This window comes from Balaenoptera acutorostrata, chromosome 18 (genome assembly GCF_949987535.1).
Source record: "Balaenoptera acutorostrata chromosome 18, mBalAcu1.1, whole genome shotgun sequence".
Classification (NCBI taxonomy): domain Eukaryota; kingdom Metazoa; phylum Chordata; class Mammalia; order Artiodactyla; family Balaenopteridae; genus Balaenoptera; species Balaenoptera acutorostrata.
Window position 1 is genome coordinate 64,784,879 of NC_080081.1, and position 16,463 is coordinate 64,801,341.

At 41.6% G+C, this 16,463-nt stretch overlaps 1 protein-coding gene across 4 annotated transcripts in view; it reads left to right on the plus strand.

Annotated features, from left to right (window-relative positions):
- Positions 1-16,463, plus strand: part of WDFY2 (WD repeat and FYVE domain containing 2) — a 176,601-nt gene that overhangs the window by 88,616 nt on the left and 71,522 nt on the right. The window lies entirely within an intron of this gene.

Here is a 16,463-nt window from a genome sequence, read left to right on the forward strand (position 1 = left end):
CTCAGCTTAAATGCTGACGAGATTCAGCTTGACTTACACGTTCACAGCGGCTAGAATAGTAGGGGCATTACCAGGCCATGGAGTGAACTACATGATCTGCAGGTTGGCGAGAGCAAGCTGTGATACTAGTGGCTTTGATCAGATGGTTAATCGTGGTGTCACACGATTCCGCACGCAAGTGACAGAACACGAGGGAAATGGCTCTCTTAGACCTGAGTGTCTGATCTTGTCTTTGATACTTGACGTTGTCCTCCTTCCTCTTTCTGCTCCTTGCTGTCTTCCTAACGCCCTCTAGCAGGTGAATAGAATTCTGTCAATTTGTACAAATTCGTTAAGAAAGCAGAGAATCTAGATTTTAGTCTGTCAGGTAGATCCAGATAAATACTAGACCCTTCGGTTATAGATCTTGAAGAAACTGAAGTGATCAGAGACTGGAATTTCAGGTTTTACTACTTAATCATATTTTTGCATATTTATTTTCAGCTAATATATTAACTAGTAAGACAGCTGACCTGGTAAATTCTCCGTTTTGGTATATTGTCCAGTATTGCCTTTAGAGACACTACTTTGGGACCTGGGAATTAGAGGACCCTCCTCTGGCCACACCTCCCCACAGGATGAGGGATCTGAGGGGTCAGGGGCATGTGCCCAGCCTAAGCCCTCACTCCGCCCACCCCCATGCTCTGGGTACCTCACTCTGGAATTTCCTGCTCCCAGACAGCTTAGGGCCTGCTTCTAGGGCCTGCATGGGCCTTTTCCCTGGGTCCATCCAGAGGAGGATAAAACTAATAAATGTACCCTTAGCCTGAAGGGTGCCCCAGGGGCAGTGGTTTGAGGTGAGTAGGTGTCCGCACGTGTGGGCAAGGCCCCTCAAGGTGTCGATAGATCTGGGAATGGGAAAGGGGGTGTGGGCTGGCCCTCCCGTGTCACCAACTATGGTGTGGAACTTCAAGAGGTCTAAAAATTCTAACTTTGTACCTGTGCCTCCAGGTGGTTGAAGGTATATTTGTCAAGATTGGAGGAAGAGACCATATTTAATAGTTTAACTTGATTTATAACTTTTACATATTTAGACACCTGGAATGTGGGTCTCCATTTGTAGTCTTTACCCAACCCCCCTGAGGGGTCTGAAGAGGTGAGCCTGACATTTGCTATTTGATCTTTAGTCAAAACACTTGTTTGGTGATCTTTATGGAAATTTTTAACAATATTGTTACATATAAATCAGTCCATTGACAAATATTTATGGAAGTCCTATAAGATCTAATGCATTGTAGATCTGTAAAACCTGTGCCTTAGGAGGACGGAAGAGAAGATCATGATACAGACCTTTGTCTTCTTTAAGGGGAGCCATTTTTAATAAGTGGGGTGTATGTGTGATAAACTTGTTTTTAAAAGATAAGGGGAGATAACTGGATTGTTCAATGAACTGAAGTTTCACCACAAAGGAAAATCTGAAAAAATGAGCTGAGATCCATTTATTGCCCAGCAGTTCTTGCAATAGTATGTGTAACACTCACTGTCCGTGAAAAGCCTTATGTGTGTATAGCATATAGGTGATTCTTTGTATCTTTGAAATCAATATAAGGGGTTAGTTGGTACCGATAAATTTGGCTTTGAAGGCAAGTTGAGAGCAAACTGAGTTATGGAGAGTTCTGGCTATTTATTGTAAATAAGAAGAGAGGCTGTCTTAGCCATTATTCCTTTAGTAAATGAAACTGCCAGAGAATCAGAACTTAAATCAGGAACCGGACTAAAATGATCCTCTAGGTGTGTCAGCTCGGTGTTGAGATACCAAATCTTACCTTACCCGATCTTCTAAAAAAGATTAAGGACCTGGCTTGTATGAAATAATTTCCTTAAAAGTATTTCTTCTACGTTGCTGAAGAAGATGAGTTGTATAACCTACCTATTCTCATCTGAAGAATTGTAAAGAGCTCTGAGTTAGGGAACGATACAGTGAAAGAACAGGGTGTTTAAGGTTCAGAATTCTCATTGATCACTACAAAAATAACCAGTTCTTTACTGAAAATGCTTATTCAGAGTCTCAGCTGATTAATAGTTTACTTTCTGGACGTGAGAAATCCTTTTCAGAGACTATAAGTTTTCTGTTCCTTGAATATAGCAAATACATTTTGGAAGAAATACTATTAGTTAACTTATTTTGAAACACAGAAAGGAGGAAATTGGAAAGTAAATCCTCATTTCGCTTTATTTTACTGAATAAAAGAGATTTAAGAGGCAGTTAACCTTGTGTAACTGAGTACTGTATTAAAGATGAAGGAGAGATAACAAATACAGACCATTCTTTCAGAAGTTTGGCCACAAAAGGAAGGGGAGAGAGGGAGGGTGAGTGCTAGAACAAGATATGATAGTAGATGAGCAGCAAGAGGGTCCAGAACGATTTCAAGAATTTAGCTTTGGGAAAGAATGGGGAGACTTTCAATTTTTAAGATAGGGAAAGAAAGAGACAGTATTGAGATGTAAGGGAGGAATGACCTTTTATTTTTCTCATGAAGTAGCAAGTTAGATCACCTACTGAGAGAAGCAAAAATGAAGGTGGTATATTTTCATGTCTATAACTTTTGTTCTTTCTGATCGTGTAGCCCAGGACCCATTTCTGCCATCTTGGTCTACAGTCCCGATTATCTCTCAAGGTCTTGTTCACATGTTATCTTTTCATTCTCTCTCTCTCTCTCTTTTCCTTCCTTCCTTCCTTCCTTTCGACAGGTGGGTCCTGAGACCTCCCAAGTAAAATTAAAATTAATCACACACAGTACTCAGTAGGTTAGTTATATCACATTGCTTATTTAACCTGTTTTGTAAAAAGTTTTGAAGTCTGTCTCCTCCATTAAATTGTTGAGTATTAAGGAGCTGGACAGTCTTTTATTCATCTCCTCTCTCAGTGGATCTTAGTGTGGTACCTTGTGCATATTAGGGACTCAGTGAATAATTTGTTAAATAAGTTGTTGACTAAAGTATAAACACTATTATTATTAATATAGCTGGTTGTAATAAGTACCTGCTTAAATTCTGAAATAGTTTATTGGTACAGTTCTATTGCTATTCAAAATGTTTTTCACCATGGAATTAACTTCCATAGGGGAAGAAGGTATGCCAGTAATTTAATTCACCCTGAGTTTGAGTTTTCAGAAATGCCTTCTGTTTCAATGTTGACAGAAGTCAGATTGTGCTAACTGCTATTCATACTGAAGCAGGACTTTAGATTTTTCTGTCATAAGGAGTCATATATTCTAGCCAACCAACAAATATATAAATATCAACTGTGTGAAGAAGATTGTGCTCAATTCTAACATGTGGCTCCTGGTCTCAAAGAACTTATTCAGTTGGGGCAAAATGAAAAATGAAGTTATGAAATACCTAACACATAGTAAAAAAAATAACAGCAAAAGTAGCAGTACCCCAGTGAGTGTGATGTTGGCAAGGCAATGAGGTCAGATAAGAGTGGGAGAGAATGGTCTGGGGCAGCTCCATGGAGACTGGATGTGAGCTAGGATTTGATTAGGTAAAGATAGGAAGGAAAGGTATTTCAGGCAAAATGAATGGCATGGGGAAAAAAAAATGATGCTCATCTTTATAAATATATTTTTTCTTCTTCATCACAACTCTTAGGGTGCCAAAATTTTTATTAAAATCTTGCCAAGATAAATGCATAGTCACTGAAGATTTTTCGAACAAGGCCCCAAAATGATAAAATCTCTGTTTTTTGTAGATTAATTTCATACATGTGTTATGGGAAGTTTGATTGGGATGAGAGGAAACAATTGCTGTGTATAATGGTTAGCACTCAGGATAGAGGTTATTGTACAAAAATAAATGATATTGACCATGTATGGCTTTGTTGTTACTGTTTTGGTAGTTCTTGTGGTTATTATATTCTTAGAGTTCATGTAGTTTATTCAAAGGAATGAAAGAAGAATGAGAATAAACCTTTATTGAGCATCTACTATGTACCAGGCACTCTGCTTTACATATATCCCCTCATTCCAGCTTCACAGTAATTCTATGATGTAGGTGGTATTACTCACATTTTTCGGATAAGGAGACTAAGGCCTAGAGAGTTCACAAGCTTCTCCAGCTCACTTAGCCAGGAAGCAGCTCTCAGCAAAGCTAGGGACTCTTGTGTGCCTTGAAGCCTGGGCTTTCTCCTCACCTCATGCTGCTGGCCAGGAGCCACTCCTGCCTCTGTTAAAGGCTTTCCATCCTTCCTGTTGCCTCGTTTGTTTATGGGTCTGTCTCCTTCACTAGACTGTCAACTACATGAAGGCAGAGACCATATATGCTTCAGTGTTGTGTCCTGGGCCACTATAGATGCTTTGTAAAAGGTCTGTTGAAGGAAGGAGAGAAGGCATTTCAGTTCCCATCATGAAGATGCTACAACCAAAGTTGGGCACTTAACCAGAAGGATAAAATTACTCTCAACAGTTGAGTGTTATTGTGTGCATTTACAGAGTGCATTGTGTGTTTAAATGACCGGTTTGGGCGTGTAGAAGAATTTGATGTCCATGCGCTGCTTCCTGAAATTAATAACATCGATACATGAACAAATCAACTAAAAAACCTAAGTAGAAACGTTATGTGTTCCTGAATGTTTGTGGGACTGATGGAAATCCTTGGAGTTCCTTTCCTTGTAGATGTGTCACTCTGGTCCCTGCCCATATCTTCACATTGGCTTCCTCTCTGTCTCTGTGTCTTCACATGGCCTTCTTATAAATCACCGTTTGAAGGGCTCACCCTAATCCAGTATGATCTCATTTTAGCTAATTACATCTGCAGAGACGTTAGTTCCAAATAAAGTCATATTCTGAGGTTCCATGTGGACATGAATTTTGGGAGGACACTATTCAACTCAGTACAACTGGTAATAATATTGTATCTACAGAATTTCCCTAACAGTGTCCTAACAATTGATTAGGAAACCATTTTGTGAATGTGTAAGATGATGCCTTTGGGAAGAGGTACCTAAAGATATTAAAAGAGGGGGAGATAGGAAAAGATTAAAATTGAAAGGGACCTTAATTCTTCTATCTAATGCCACCTTCCCCTAGATTAAGTGACATATATTAGGTAGGTAACATGTCAAGGTAGTGGTGGCAGAACTAGGACTTCCTTGATCACTGGACAAATTTTCTTATCATACCAGGCTGATTTCTTCACACGACTAGGACAACCCAGTTGCAAGGAATTGCCCTAGGATGGCCACTAATGAATTGGAAGCTTGTGTTATTCCATGCATCTGGCCATTGCTAAAAAAAAAATTTTTTTAAAGAATTTGAGCCTTTAATGTAGCAAGGGGTTTTGGATGAGTTGTTTATTGCTATGGGTTATAATGAGCCTACAGGGACTGAACCCAAATGGTGAGGTCACGTTCTGCAGTGAAGAGAAGTAACTTATGAATAAAGCACTTCAGCTGTACCCAAGCTGAGTGTACAGTCGGGCCACTCCTGCTGGAGGGAAAGTCCTCTTAAAACCTTCACCTTGATTGGCTCGGAGACAACAGTGCTATAGCCGACTGGCTCCTGTTTGTCAACCATCATGGCACATTTCAGGTTTTGTACTTAGAGAAGAATTGATGTTGCTTCTGGAATTTCCCTGCCTTCCAGGATTTCTAATGTGGTACCGTACATGAAAAGTATCCTAATCATGAAGTCAACGGAGGCTGGATTTGAAGACAGTTTCAAGAGGTCCTGTGTTCAGAGAAATGTGGACCTGGAATCTGTAGGGCTTCCTTTTAAACTCTTACATAATCTCAGTACTTACACTAGCTTATGATTGTCTCATTCTCCCATGGTTTCTACCACAAAAGACCATCATTTCTGAGTCATTTCATCACTCTATGGCCCTGGGCTTTCTAGTGTGGGGAGTTCCTTTTATAGACTGTTAGGTGGCCATTCTCTTCTGAGCTTGTGCTAATAAGTTATAGTAAACTTAAATATGTATAAATATATATCAATATTAAATACATATATATATATATATATATTTTTTTTTCTGCTTAGCAGAACAAGAGTCCCTGAGTGCTGACATGCCAGTTGCTTACTATTTATTCATACAGTATAATTCACTGAAGGTGGTTTTGTCAAAGAAGACACTTACTGTGATCATGGGAGTTGTGGTCCCTTCAGTTTTTGTGTGGGTCACCAACCTTCTCAGAACCTCTCAAGGACAAGCCTGTCTCTTCCAATTGTGTCACTGTATAGGTAGCCGTGTTGTCTTTTGTGCGGTACCTGAATGTTATCTAAAAACTTGGTCAAGTAGTACTGAATGCTCATGCCAAGGGCTTTCTTTGGCCGCAAATTATTCTGTGGCACCTCCATTACAGTTACGAATTTTTGAAGAACCTCTTGACCCCCTTTTAGACCGATTCTGTAGCATGAATACTGGTAGGAACACCCAGATTGCCCTATATTTTAAACTGGGTGCTAAGGAGATCCTGTAGAGTGTGTGGTGGATTGAAATCATTTATACAATATCTACAGGAGGTATCTGCCACAAAGGATGGCCTCATTAGGGTCATTGTATTACTGTTTTATTTATTTAAAAAAAACTTTTTAGCCATGCCACGCAGCTCGCGGGATCTTAGTTCCCCGACCAGGGATTGAACCTGGGCCACAGCAGTGAAAGCTCTGAGTCCTAATCACTGGACCGCCAGGGAACTCCCTGTATTACTATTTTAGAAGGTGGTCATCTTCTTTTTATTGGAGTATAGTTGATTTACAATGTTGTGTTAGTTTCAGGTGTACGGCAAAGTGAATCAGTTATACATATACATCTATCCACTGTTTTCTTTTTAGATTCTTTTGGTGGTCATCTTCTTGTCTTGGCCACATCAAGCAGTGTATCTGTGGTTCAGAAAGGCAATGGCTAGGAACTGATGAGCGTATTATGTTCCAAGTTACTTTCCCTTTGTCTTATTCCTTAATAATCTCTCCCTCCCCCTGGATCCTTCCCATTGGCTTTTAAACACACTCAAGTTTCTTTTTATTAAAAACAAAAGTTGCTTATTAAAAACAACTCTCTTCCCTGTTCACCCAGTAGTCTCTCTCTCTTCTCTCATTATCAAACATCTCCAAAGACTTGTCTGTAGTTGCCGTCTACATTTCCTCCTTCCCCTCTTTACTGAAACCACTGCCATCTGGCCTCCAGTCCCATCAATCTATCCAAACAGCTCTGGCTGTGATTATACAAGCTCTCCACATGCATCTGTACAACTGACATATTTAGGTCCTCATCGTGTTTGACCTCCCAGCAGCACTTAGCTCTGCTGTTTCTTCCTGAAATACTCTCTTCATGTCTATCCACGACACAGTACTCTGCTGGCTTTCCTCCTGTTCCCTGGCTGTTTTGTCTCTGTTTCCATCACAGGATGTCCTCGGACCAGCTTTGGTTCAGTGTTGGAGTTTCTCAACATTTGCCCTCCTAGGCCCCCGCTTCTCCTCTCTTTGGGCAGCCTCGCCAGTGTCATGGCTGCATTTGCTGCCCATGTGATCATAACTCTCTACTTTTAAGCTTTGTCCAGACCTTTTCTCTGAAATTCCAACTTCCTTCTTAATAGTTTCTGTTGAAAGTCTCAGAAGAACCTCAAATTCATCAGGTCTAAAATCAGACTCCTTTTCCTCCCCCAGTCTTTTCCTCCCCTGGTCTTTTCCTCCCCCGGTCTTTTCCTCACCTGGTCTTTCTCAGTGTCCCCTGTTTAAGTGACTGTAACCACTGACCATCCTGTGGCACGAGCCAGGGCTCTTTGGAGTTGCTTTCCTCCTTTTCCCTCGACCCTGTCCAGTCCATTCTTTATGGATTTTTGCCCCCTAAATACCTCTCAGCTCCCCTCTCTCTTCATCATCATCATCGTCATCGTCACCATCACCACCATCGTCATTATCCTGCTCCGTTGTCTCCTTGGACACCCCCCCCCGCCCCCCCCCCCCGGTCATCCCACATCTGCGCTGCCTCTTCCACTCCGTTTTCCATATTGGAGCTATAGAAGGATCTTTTCAAAATACACATTTTATCTCGACATATCCTCTGCCAGCCCTCTCTCAGGCTTCCCTTTGCTCTTAGCACACAGGCCAGAATTCTTCCCATGGCCTATGTGACCCTACTGGGTCTGGCCCTGTCCTCTACAGCCACGCTTTCCGCCGTGCCCTTCCTTCCTGAGTTTCAGTCTTAGCTGCCACTCTCCGTTCCTTATGCCCACCTTGTTCCCTCTGTTCCCAGGGCCTCTGCCTGGAGTGTGCTTCGTTTCTCTTCGCCTACTTAACTCTCATCCTCCAGATACCGGTTTACTTTTCCTTTCCTTGGGGACGTCTTCCCTGATCTTCCAGCAGTTCGTGTCCCCAGATTATAAGTGTTCATAGCATTGAGTGCCCCTCCTCTGTAGCAGTTGTCATAGTTTCTATTTTATGTCTTTCATGTGATTATTTGATTATTGCATGTATCCAGCATAAGCTCTTCAAGGCGGCAGCTATGTCCTCTTGACTCTCTTACGTTCCTAGCATCCGATACAGTACCCATGAATTAGAAGTGCTCTGCACATATTTATAGAAAGAATTAATGAGTGAGTGAATGAATAGATATAGTCTATCAGGTTGACAATATATAGAGGTTAAGACAGTATGTAAGAGGTTAAGGTTAAGTCTGAAATCAGACTGCCGGAGTCAAACCGCAGTTCTGTACCCACAAGTTGCGTCACCCTGGGCTAGTTGCTTTACTCTCTGTGCCCCAGTTTCCTTACTGTAAAATAGGGAGAATAATTGTATCCATTTTACAGGGTTGTGATGAGGATTGTATGACATACACATAAAGCTCTTAGGACAGTGCCGGGAAGCATCAAGTGCCCCAGCAACATTAGCTTCTTATCAACATTACTGTCACCAGAAGCAGTAACATCTCCAGTTGGCGGGAACTAGGAAGCTTTGGTTAAAATCCCTGTCATGTGGCTTTAGCAGGCCAGTTACCAGGGGAGGACATGTCTTAGTGATGGAACACTCCTTAGGATGCTTCAACTTATTTCTGGTTCCATCTTCCATCCTTGCTGCATCATTACAGTAATTCACCACTGATTTGTAAAACAGATTTGGGCTATCAAATACTATTTTTTTCTGCCAAAAAAGTTTATTATCCAAGTGATTATCATTCATCACCCTCAGGAAAAGGTTGAGCTTTGAGAGGATCCTAAAGATTGGAGAGGATGTAGCAAATTTTTCATCACAAGAGTCACCCTTCCTCCAGTGGACTAACTCCAGTGTGTTACCAGCCATCGAGAGCTCTACCACTTTCTGTTCATTTGGGAATCTGAATTTTATAGGCCAAAATGTCCGGAGAGCTATCTATGGTCCTGCAAGTATTCTTTCAACACTAGGAATTAGTCTTGTATCACAAATCTTTTATTAACCATTTCCATCTAGACGTGTGAGAATAATATTCTCTGTGTGCACACATATTTTGCTAGTTTTTATTTTGAGTTAATCTCTTATACAGACTATAGAGCCCGACCACAGTTCTCATGTCACTGTCGTTTAGATGGCAAGGTTCAGAGCCCAGAGGGGCTGAGGTGGCATTTCCATGTCAATTACCTTTAAGGCATTCCTCCCAGAGTACCTTGACCGCAGCATTTGTAGTGAGGTGGATGGACCTAGAGACTGTCCTACAGAGTGAAGTAAGTCAGAAAGAGAAAAACAAATGCCGTATGCTAACACATATGTACGGAATCTAAAAAAAAATGGTTCTGAAGAACCTAGGGACAGGACAGGAATAAAGACGCAGACGTAGAGAATGGACTTGAGGACACGGGGAGGGGGAAGAGTAAGCTGGGATGAAGTGAGAGAGTAGCATTGACATACATACACTACCAAATGTAAAATAGGTAGCTAGTGGGAAGCAGCCACATAGCACAGGGAGATCAGCTCCGTGCTTTGTGACCACCTAGAGGGGTGGGATAGGGAGGGTGGGAGGGAGACGCAAGAGGGAGGAGATATGGGGATGTATGTATACGTATAGCTGATTCACTTTGTTATAAAGAAGAAACTAACACACCACTGTAAAGCAGTTATACTCCAATAAAGATGTCAAAACAAAATTTTTTTAAAAGAAATTAAAAGAACCATCTGACATTTATTCCTTTGCAATAAAGCTTGAGAACTCACTAGAGCCAACATGTGTGAAGGAAGCAGTTATTCTTTTATAGCCCCTACGGTTGCTGGATTGCCACCACCTGGTGTTACTACACCTACTCTTTAATCTGAGAGTCTTGGAAGCAGGCTACCCCCTTGCCAGCTAGAAGCTTATGGTAGCAGAGAGGGGAGTAGCATTAGGTATGCCCTGGTCCCTGGGGTGCAGTGGCGGTGTTCACTGCTGGGCTTGTGTTTCTTAGTTTCACTGTGGTTGGGTGCTGCTGACTCAGGGCGGTGGTAACCCAGAGGGGTTTTTGTTTCCAAAGTGTATGCCCCTCCCTGTTTATTTACCGCGCCTCCAGCACCGCATCTTGAATGCAGTAGGCGCCACGATCCACTCGTCTCCAGTTTCGCCTCCTTAGAGAGGGAGGGTGACTCTGCTCTCAGTTACCAGCAAATGTTACATTTTTATAAATACTCATTTGGTGTAGGAAGAAAACATCAGTATTCGACCATAAGCTCACTGAAGCAATTTACACAGTTGCCAAAAGACTGCTAACTATATTCCCACATAGAACAAACAGCACAGCTTTTCCATTGGCTGCAATCACTCAGGTCCAGCTGCTTTGCTGTATTGGAGAGCAGTCAAAACAATAGGGCAGGTTCTTCCTCCCAGAGCTTATCTGTCGTGGATGGCAGAGAAAGGACCTAGAAGGGTACCTGCAGTTTGGTGAGTGGCGGCATGGCGGGTTAATTAGTGCGGTGCTGTAAACCGTGAGCTCTCTCCAGACTTTCCCGCCGGCCCTTCCTTCTCTGGCAGAGCCTTAGATGCTGATGCTCCCCAGGGTTCTGCCTCGTGCTGCATACTCTTTGTTGGTGATCTTCTCCTGTAATTATCCTACACCTACAGCTTTCAAGGCTCTGGCCCATTCTGTCCTCCTGAACCTGAACTCAGACTCCAGCTGCTTACTTGGCATTCCTCCTACCTGGGAGTCTCCAGGACACCTCTGATTTAGCATATTCTAACTAGAAATAATTCTCTTTTCCCCAATAGATGCTCTTTCTCCTTATCCTTCAGTAAATGGCATCATCAAGTAGACCCAACCAGAAACAGGAGTTAGAGTAGATCCAAATTTTCCCCCAAACCTCACAGCAATACTGCCCTGGCCTGACTGTCTCAGAGCTGCTTCCAGACTCTCCCCTTTTGTCACCTTCCACGACGACTTTGCAGGTTTCTGTCTGCCGCAGCATTTGCTTGGACTGTTGCAATAAACTCCAGACTGGTCCTCCTGTCTCTTGTCTCAGCCCACGGCTACTCTGCCATCAGATATCCAAAATTCTAGTGTCATTAGTCCACTCCTCTGGGTATAAACTCTCCGTAACTTCCAGAAGGATAAAGTCCAAATTCCTTGATTCCTGCCCACTTTGTCAGCCCTATATATCACAACTCTCCTACCCAAATATCAGGCTTATTGCTTGCCCTTGTACATGGGGTCCCCTTGCTAAAAAAGAGGTGTTATCCCTTGCTGACCTCCTGCCCTGAGAAACTCCTCTCCCACCTTTAAGAATTAGCCTAAAGCCCCAAACACATTCTTCTGAGAAGGTCGCCCTACCTCCAGGGTATGGGGTTCAAAGGCTCTTCTTCTTCTTTTTTTTTTTAAACTTATAACACACACATACACATCCTCAATTTGGTTTTGTTTGTTTTGTTTTGGTCACGCCGTGCAGCATGCAAAATCTTAGTTCCCCAACTAGGGATCGAACCCACGGCCCCTGCAGTGGAAGCGGGAAGTCTTACCACTGGACTGTCAGGGAAGTCACCAAAGGCTCTTCTTCTTGTTTTTTTTTTTTTGAAGTCTTTTTTTTTTTTTTTTTTTTTTAATTTTTTATTTTATTTATTTATTTATTTATTTATTTATTTATTTATGGCTGTGTTGGGTCTTCGTTTCTGTGCGAGGGCTTTCTCTAGTTGTGGCAAGTGGGGGCCACTCTTCATCGCGGTGCGCGGGCCTCTCACTATCGCGGCCTCTCTTGTTGCGGAGCACAGGCTCCAGATGCGCAGACTCAGTAGTTGTGGCTCACGGGCCTAGTTGCTCCGCGGCATGTGGGATCTTCCCAGACCAGGGCTCGAACCCGTGTCCCCTGCATTGGCAGGCAGATTCTCAACCACTGCACCACCAGGGAAGCCCCTGAAGTCTTTTTAAAAAGTTAATTAATTAATTAATTTTTGGTGGTGTTGGGTCTTCGTTGCTGCTCACGGGCTTTCTCTAGTTGCGGCGAGCGGGGGCTACTCTTCGTTGCGGTGCATGCCCTTTTCATTGCGGTGGGTTCTCTTGTTTCGGAGCATGGGCTCTAGGCACGTGGGCTTCAGTAGTTGTAGCACGCGGGATCAGTAGTTGTGGCTCGTGGGCTCCAGAGCGCAGGCTGAGTAGTTGTGGCGCACGGGCTTAGTTGCTCCGCGACATGTGGGATCTTCCTGGACCAGGGCTCGAACCCGTGTCCCCTGCATTGGCAGGCGGATTCTTAACCACTGCACCAAAGGCTCTTCTTAAGAGTTCTCTATCATTTAGTTCAAATTTCTACTTCAGAATTTACGTGATAATTATTAGTTCACGTGTAGGTTTCATCTATATGACTGTGTATTAAATAACACATATATGGTTCCTAAAAGTACCTGGTATGCAGGACAGATTTAGTCAGTGCGGATTCCCTTGTTTTCTTGACCTCTGTCAGCCCGAGCAGCTCGAAGGCAGGAGCCACGTTCTGTGCGTGGCCGTTTCCGGTACCCAGTCCAGAGCTTGCATGAATTGGAAGCTCAGCAATAGTTTCCAGATGAATAAAAACCAAACCGGTTTCCTCCATGTTTTCATCCAGAAGCTCTTTCTCCTTTCACTTGCATTCTTGTATTCTAGTCATCCTTACAGAAGCCCTCATTTCCCACCAGCTCTCTGATATGGAGGAAGCCGGTGTTTTAATCCTTTTCCCTCCCTCAATCAGGTAGAGCTTACTCAGAGTTCGTGGGAAAAATCATTGTTAACACACTGCCTTCATATAGCAGGGGTAGACCTTCTTCCTGGTGGCTGAGGCATGAACTTGGCTCCCAGAGAGAACTGCATCTGAATTCCAGCCCTACCATCTTTTAGCTGAATAATGATGGATGAGTTGGTTAACTTCACAGAAACCTCAATTTATGCACTGTAGATTGGGAATAATAATACGTTCCTCGTGGGGTTGTTGTGAGGATTACATGAGGTAATTTATGTAAAGGCCTCAAAAACTGGTAATCATTATTTTTATAACAGAAATTCTGTTCATTTCAAGAAAAGATGAACTTGAATTTACTTCTTGGTAAGGTTAATAATTATATCTGAAATTAAAGAGTATTATTTTTCATGCAATTATTTGCCACCTCAGTTTAAAGATAATATTTAAAAACTCATAATTTTTAAACCAGTTTGTTTCTTGTGAGCACCATTTTGGGCTAGTAAAACTGATTTTATATGTAATTTTTTCCAGTCTTATTGAGAAATAATTGACATACGTCACTCTGTAAGTTTAAGGCATACAACGTGATGGTTTGATTTACATACACTGTGAAACAGTTACCACAATAGGTTCAGCTAACCTCCATCATCTCGTATAGGTACAACAAAAAGAAAAGAAAGAAGAAAAAATTTTTTTTCTCCTTGGTAATGAGACTCAACTCTCTTAACTCTCCTATATATTGTACAGCACTGTTAACTATACGTAATGTTTGCTTTCTACTTTTGCTCACTACTTGCTATCTGCATATTTATTGGTTTGAATAATGTTCAGGGCTGAAAATTTGTGAATTTCAATCCAGAAAAAGATACTTTAACATTTTAGCACAGAGACCATGGTTAGAGACAGTTAACATTAAAAAGCAACACATCACTCTGTTTTCCTATTGACTTAGGAAGTAAAACATTGATTAGTCCTAAGATGTGAGTTAAAAGAGTATACTGTCCATTTTTTGGCATTGATTACAAAAAGTAATAGCTTAGCAATTAGGCTCTCTTTCTTTTTTCTTTTATAATTTGGCCCTCTGGTAATTGTACATACTTTGATTCAAACCTACCCTAGCATTGAACCCTAAATAGAGAAATCTAGTTCCTACTTCCACATCTACTATTGACGAGCAAATCGTTTAATCCTTTTCTGGTGTTTTCTCTAAATGAAAACATAAACTGTATGTCATACTTATATACTGTAGCCGTCACTGAAATGTTGTACCGCATAATATGTTTGTATAGCATTATAATATAGTATTATTTGAAATGTTATACTGCATAATATGTTTGTATAGCATTATAATATAGTATTATTTTCACGTATTTCAAAAGTATATCAATAGAGAGCTACTATATAAATTAATATATTACTTAAAATGAGATTTTAATGCTTTCATTTAATTCTTTTAACACATATATTTTGAGCAGGTACTATGTGCCAGGGAGTTTTCCAGGTGCTTGAGATACACATCAATGAATTCTCCCCTCTCCCCTCAAAAAGATCCCTCTCTTTGTGTACGTTGTATTTAGTAAACATGAAATACGATAATTCATGTATGTTAGAAAGTAATAGATGCTATGGGGAAAACAGAGAAGAGTGAAGGGGATTGGAATATGAGGGTGGGGCAGGGAGATGGATTGTGATTTTTTTTTAAAGACGGACATGTTAGGCCTCACTGAGAAGGTATCTTTTGGACAGAGGACTTGAAGCTTAGGGTAACGAATCACACTGATATCTGGGAAAACAGTGTTTATTTTATGTTTTTATATGCTTTTTTGCCTTCTGTATGCTTTTTAAAAATTTTTATTTTTTAAATTTTTTGGCTGCGTCAGGTCTTAGTTGTGGCATGCAAGATCTTTTGTTGTGGCGCACGGGCTCTTCGTTGCAGCACACGGGCTTCTCTCTAGTTGTGGCGCGTGGGCTCCAGAACACGTGGGCTCTGTAGTTGTGGCATGCGGGCTCTCTAGTTGCGGCGCTCGGGCTCAGTAGTTGCGGCTCGCGGGCTTAGTTGCCCTGTGGCATGTGGGATCTTAGTTCCCCTACCAGGGATTGAACTGGCGTCCCCTGCATTGCAAGATGGATTCTTAACCACTGGACCACCAGGGAAGTCCCTGGGAAAACAGTGTTAAAAGAGAGGCACAGCCAGTGCAAAGAACCTGAGGCAAGAGTGTTTATAATATTAGTACAATTAAAATCTTGACATATTTCTTTTTTAAAAAAACAAGAAGTGATTATTCCTTTATTTTAAAATATTTATTAACTTTCATACGTGGTATAATGGGAAAAATGTTGGACCTATGGGAGATACTGTTTTAAGACAACAAAAATTCCATTCCTTTCAACTTAAAATCTATAGGGAAGGATAAAATAATCTGATCAGCGATAGCTCTAATTTAATGCAGATTCTGATCAATATCATAAAAGAGTTTATAGTGTCTCTTGAACTTCAGCAAAGGAAAGATCTATTCTGCCTGGGGTGATCGTATGAATGCAGACTATTCAACTTTGCCCAGAAGGTTAGGTTTGAAAAGTGTTGGAGATTGGGGAAAGGGAACAGTTTCTTGGGAAAGGAGAGACTCCAGCAGAGGCTAGGTAGTAAGAGGTCCACTGTCAAGGACAAATGTCATTTAGTTGGAAATGCACTGGCAGGGGCATGGGTTCAAGAAGGATGGTAAGAAGCTGATGACTAAATGTGTAGGAGAAATTGAGTGGAGAGAAAGGATAATTGGCGAAGATAACTCCCAGGCCAAGCTCATTTTGGTCCAGTTTACATCATTGCTCCTGTCTACAGCCAGCCTGGGTCCTGATTGGTCAGTGCCCATGACATACTCCTTGGTCCTGCTTCAAGGTGTCAGACCTGGGAAACAGGGATAATGAAGGAGGTATTAGTGGTACTTGGTGCTTATCTTTCTTTCATGCCTGTTGTATATTGTATTGTCATCCAGATTCTCTGAAGAGTGGAGTGATTTCAGAATTTGCACTGTAATATTTTCCTTTGCTCATAGAAATTCAGTGAGACATTCACCTGGTTTCAGTCCCCTTTTGAAGAGGCTCTTTGAGGTTTGTGTGAGTTAAAAGATCAGTAGATAAAAAATTCAAGAGATAGACCCAAGTTTCAAACCTGGGTTGTGCAATCAAGTACACCTGTGACCTTGAATAAAGTCCCTTAGTATCTCTGGACTTCAGTTTATCTAAAGAATGAGTCATTGTGCTAGGACCCCTTACAAACTCTAAAATTTCAAGAAATCCAAAACTTAACAACCAAAGTTCCAAACTTCTTTCACCAGCTGCTTTCATAAG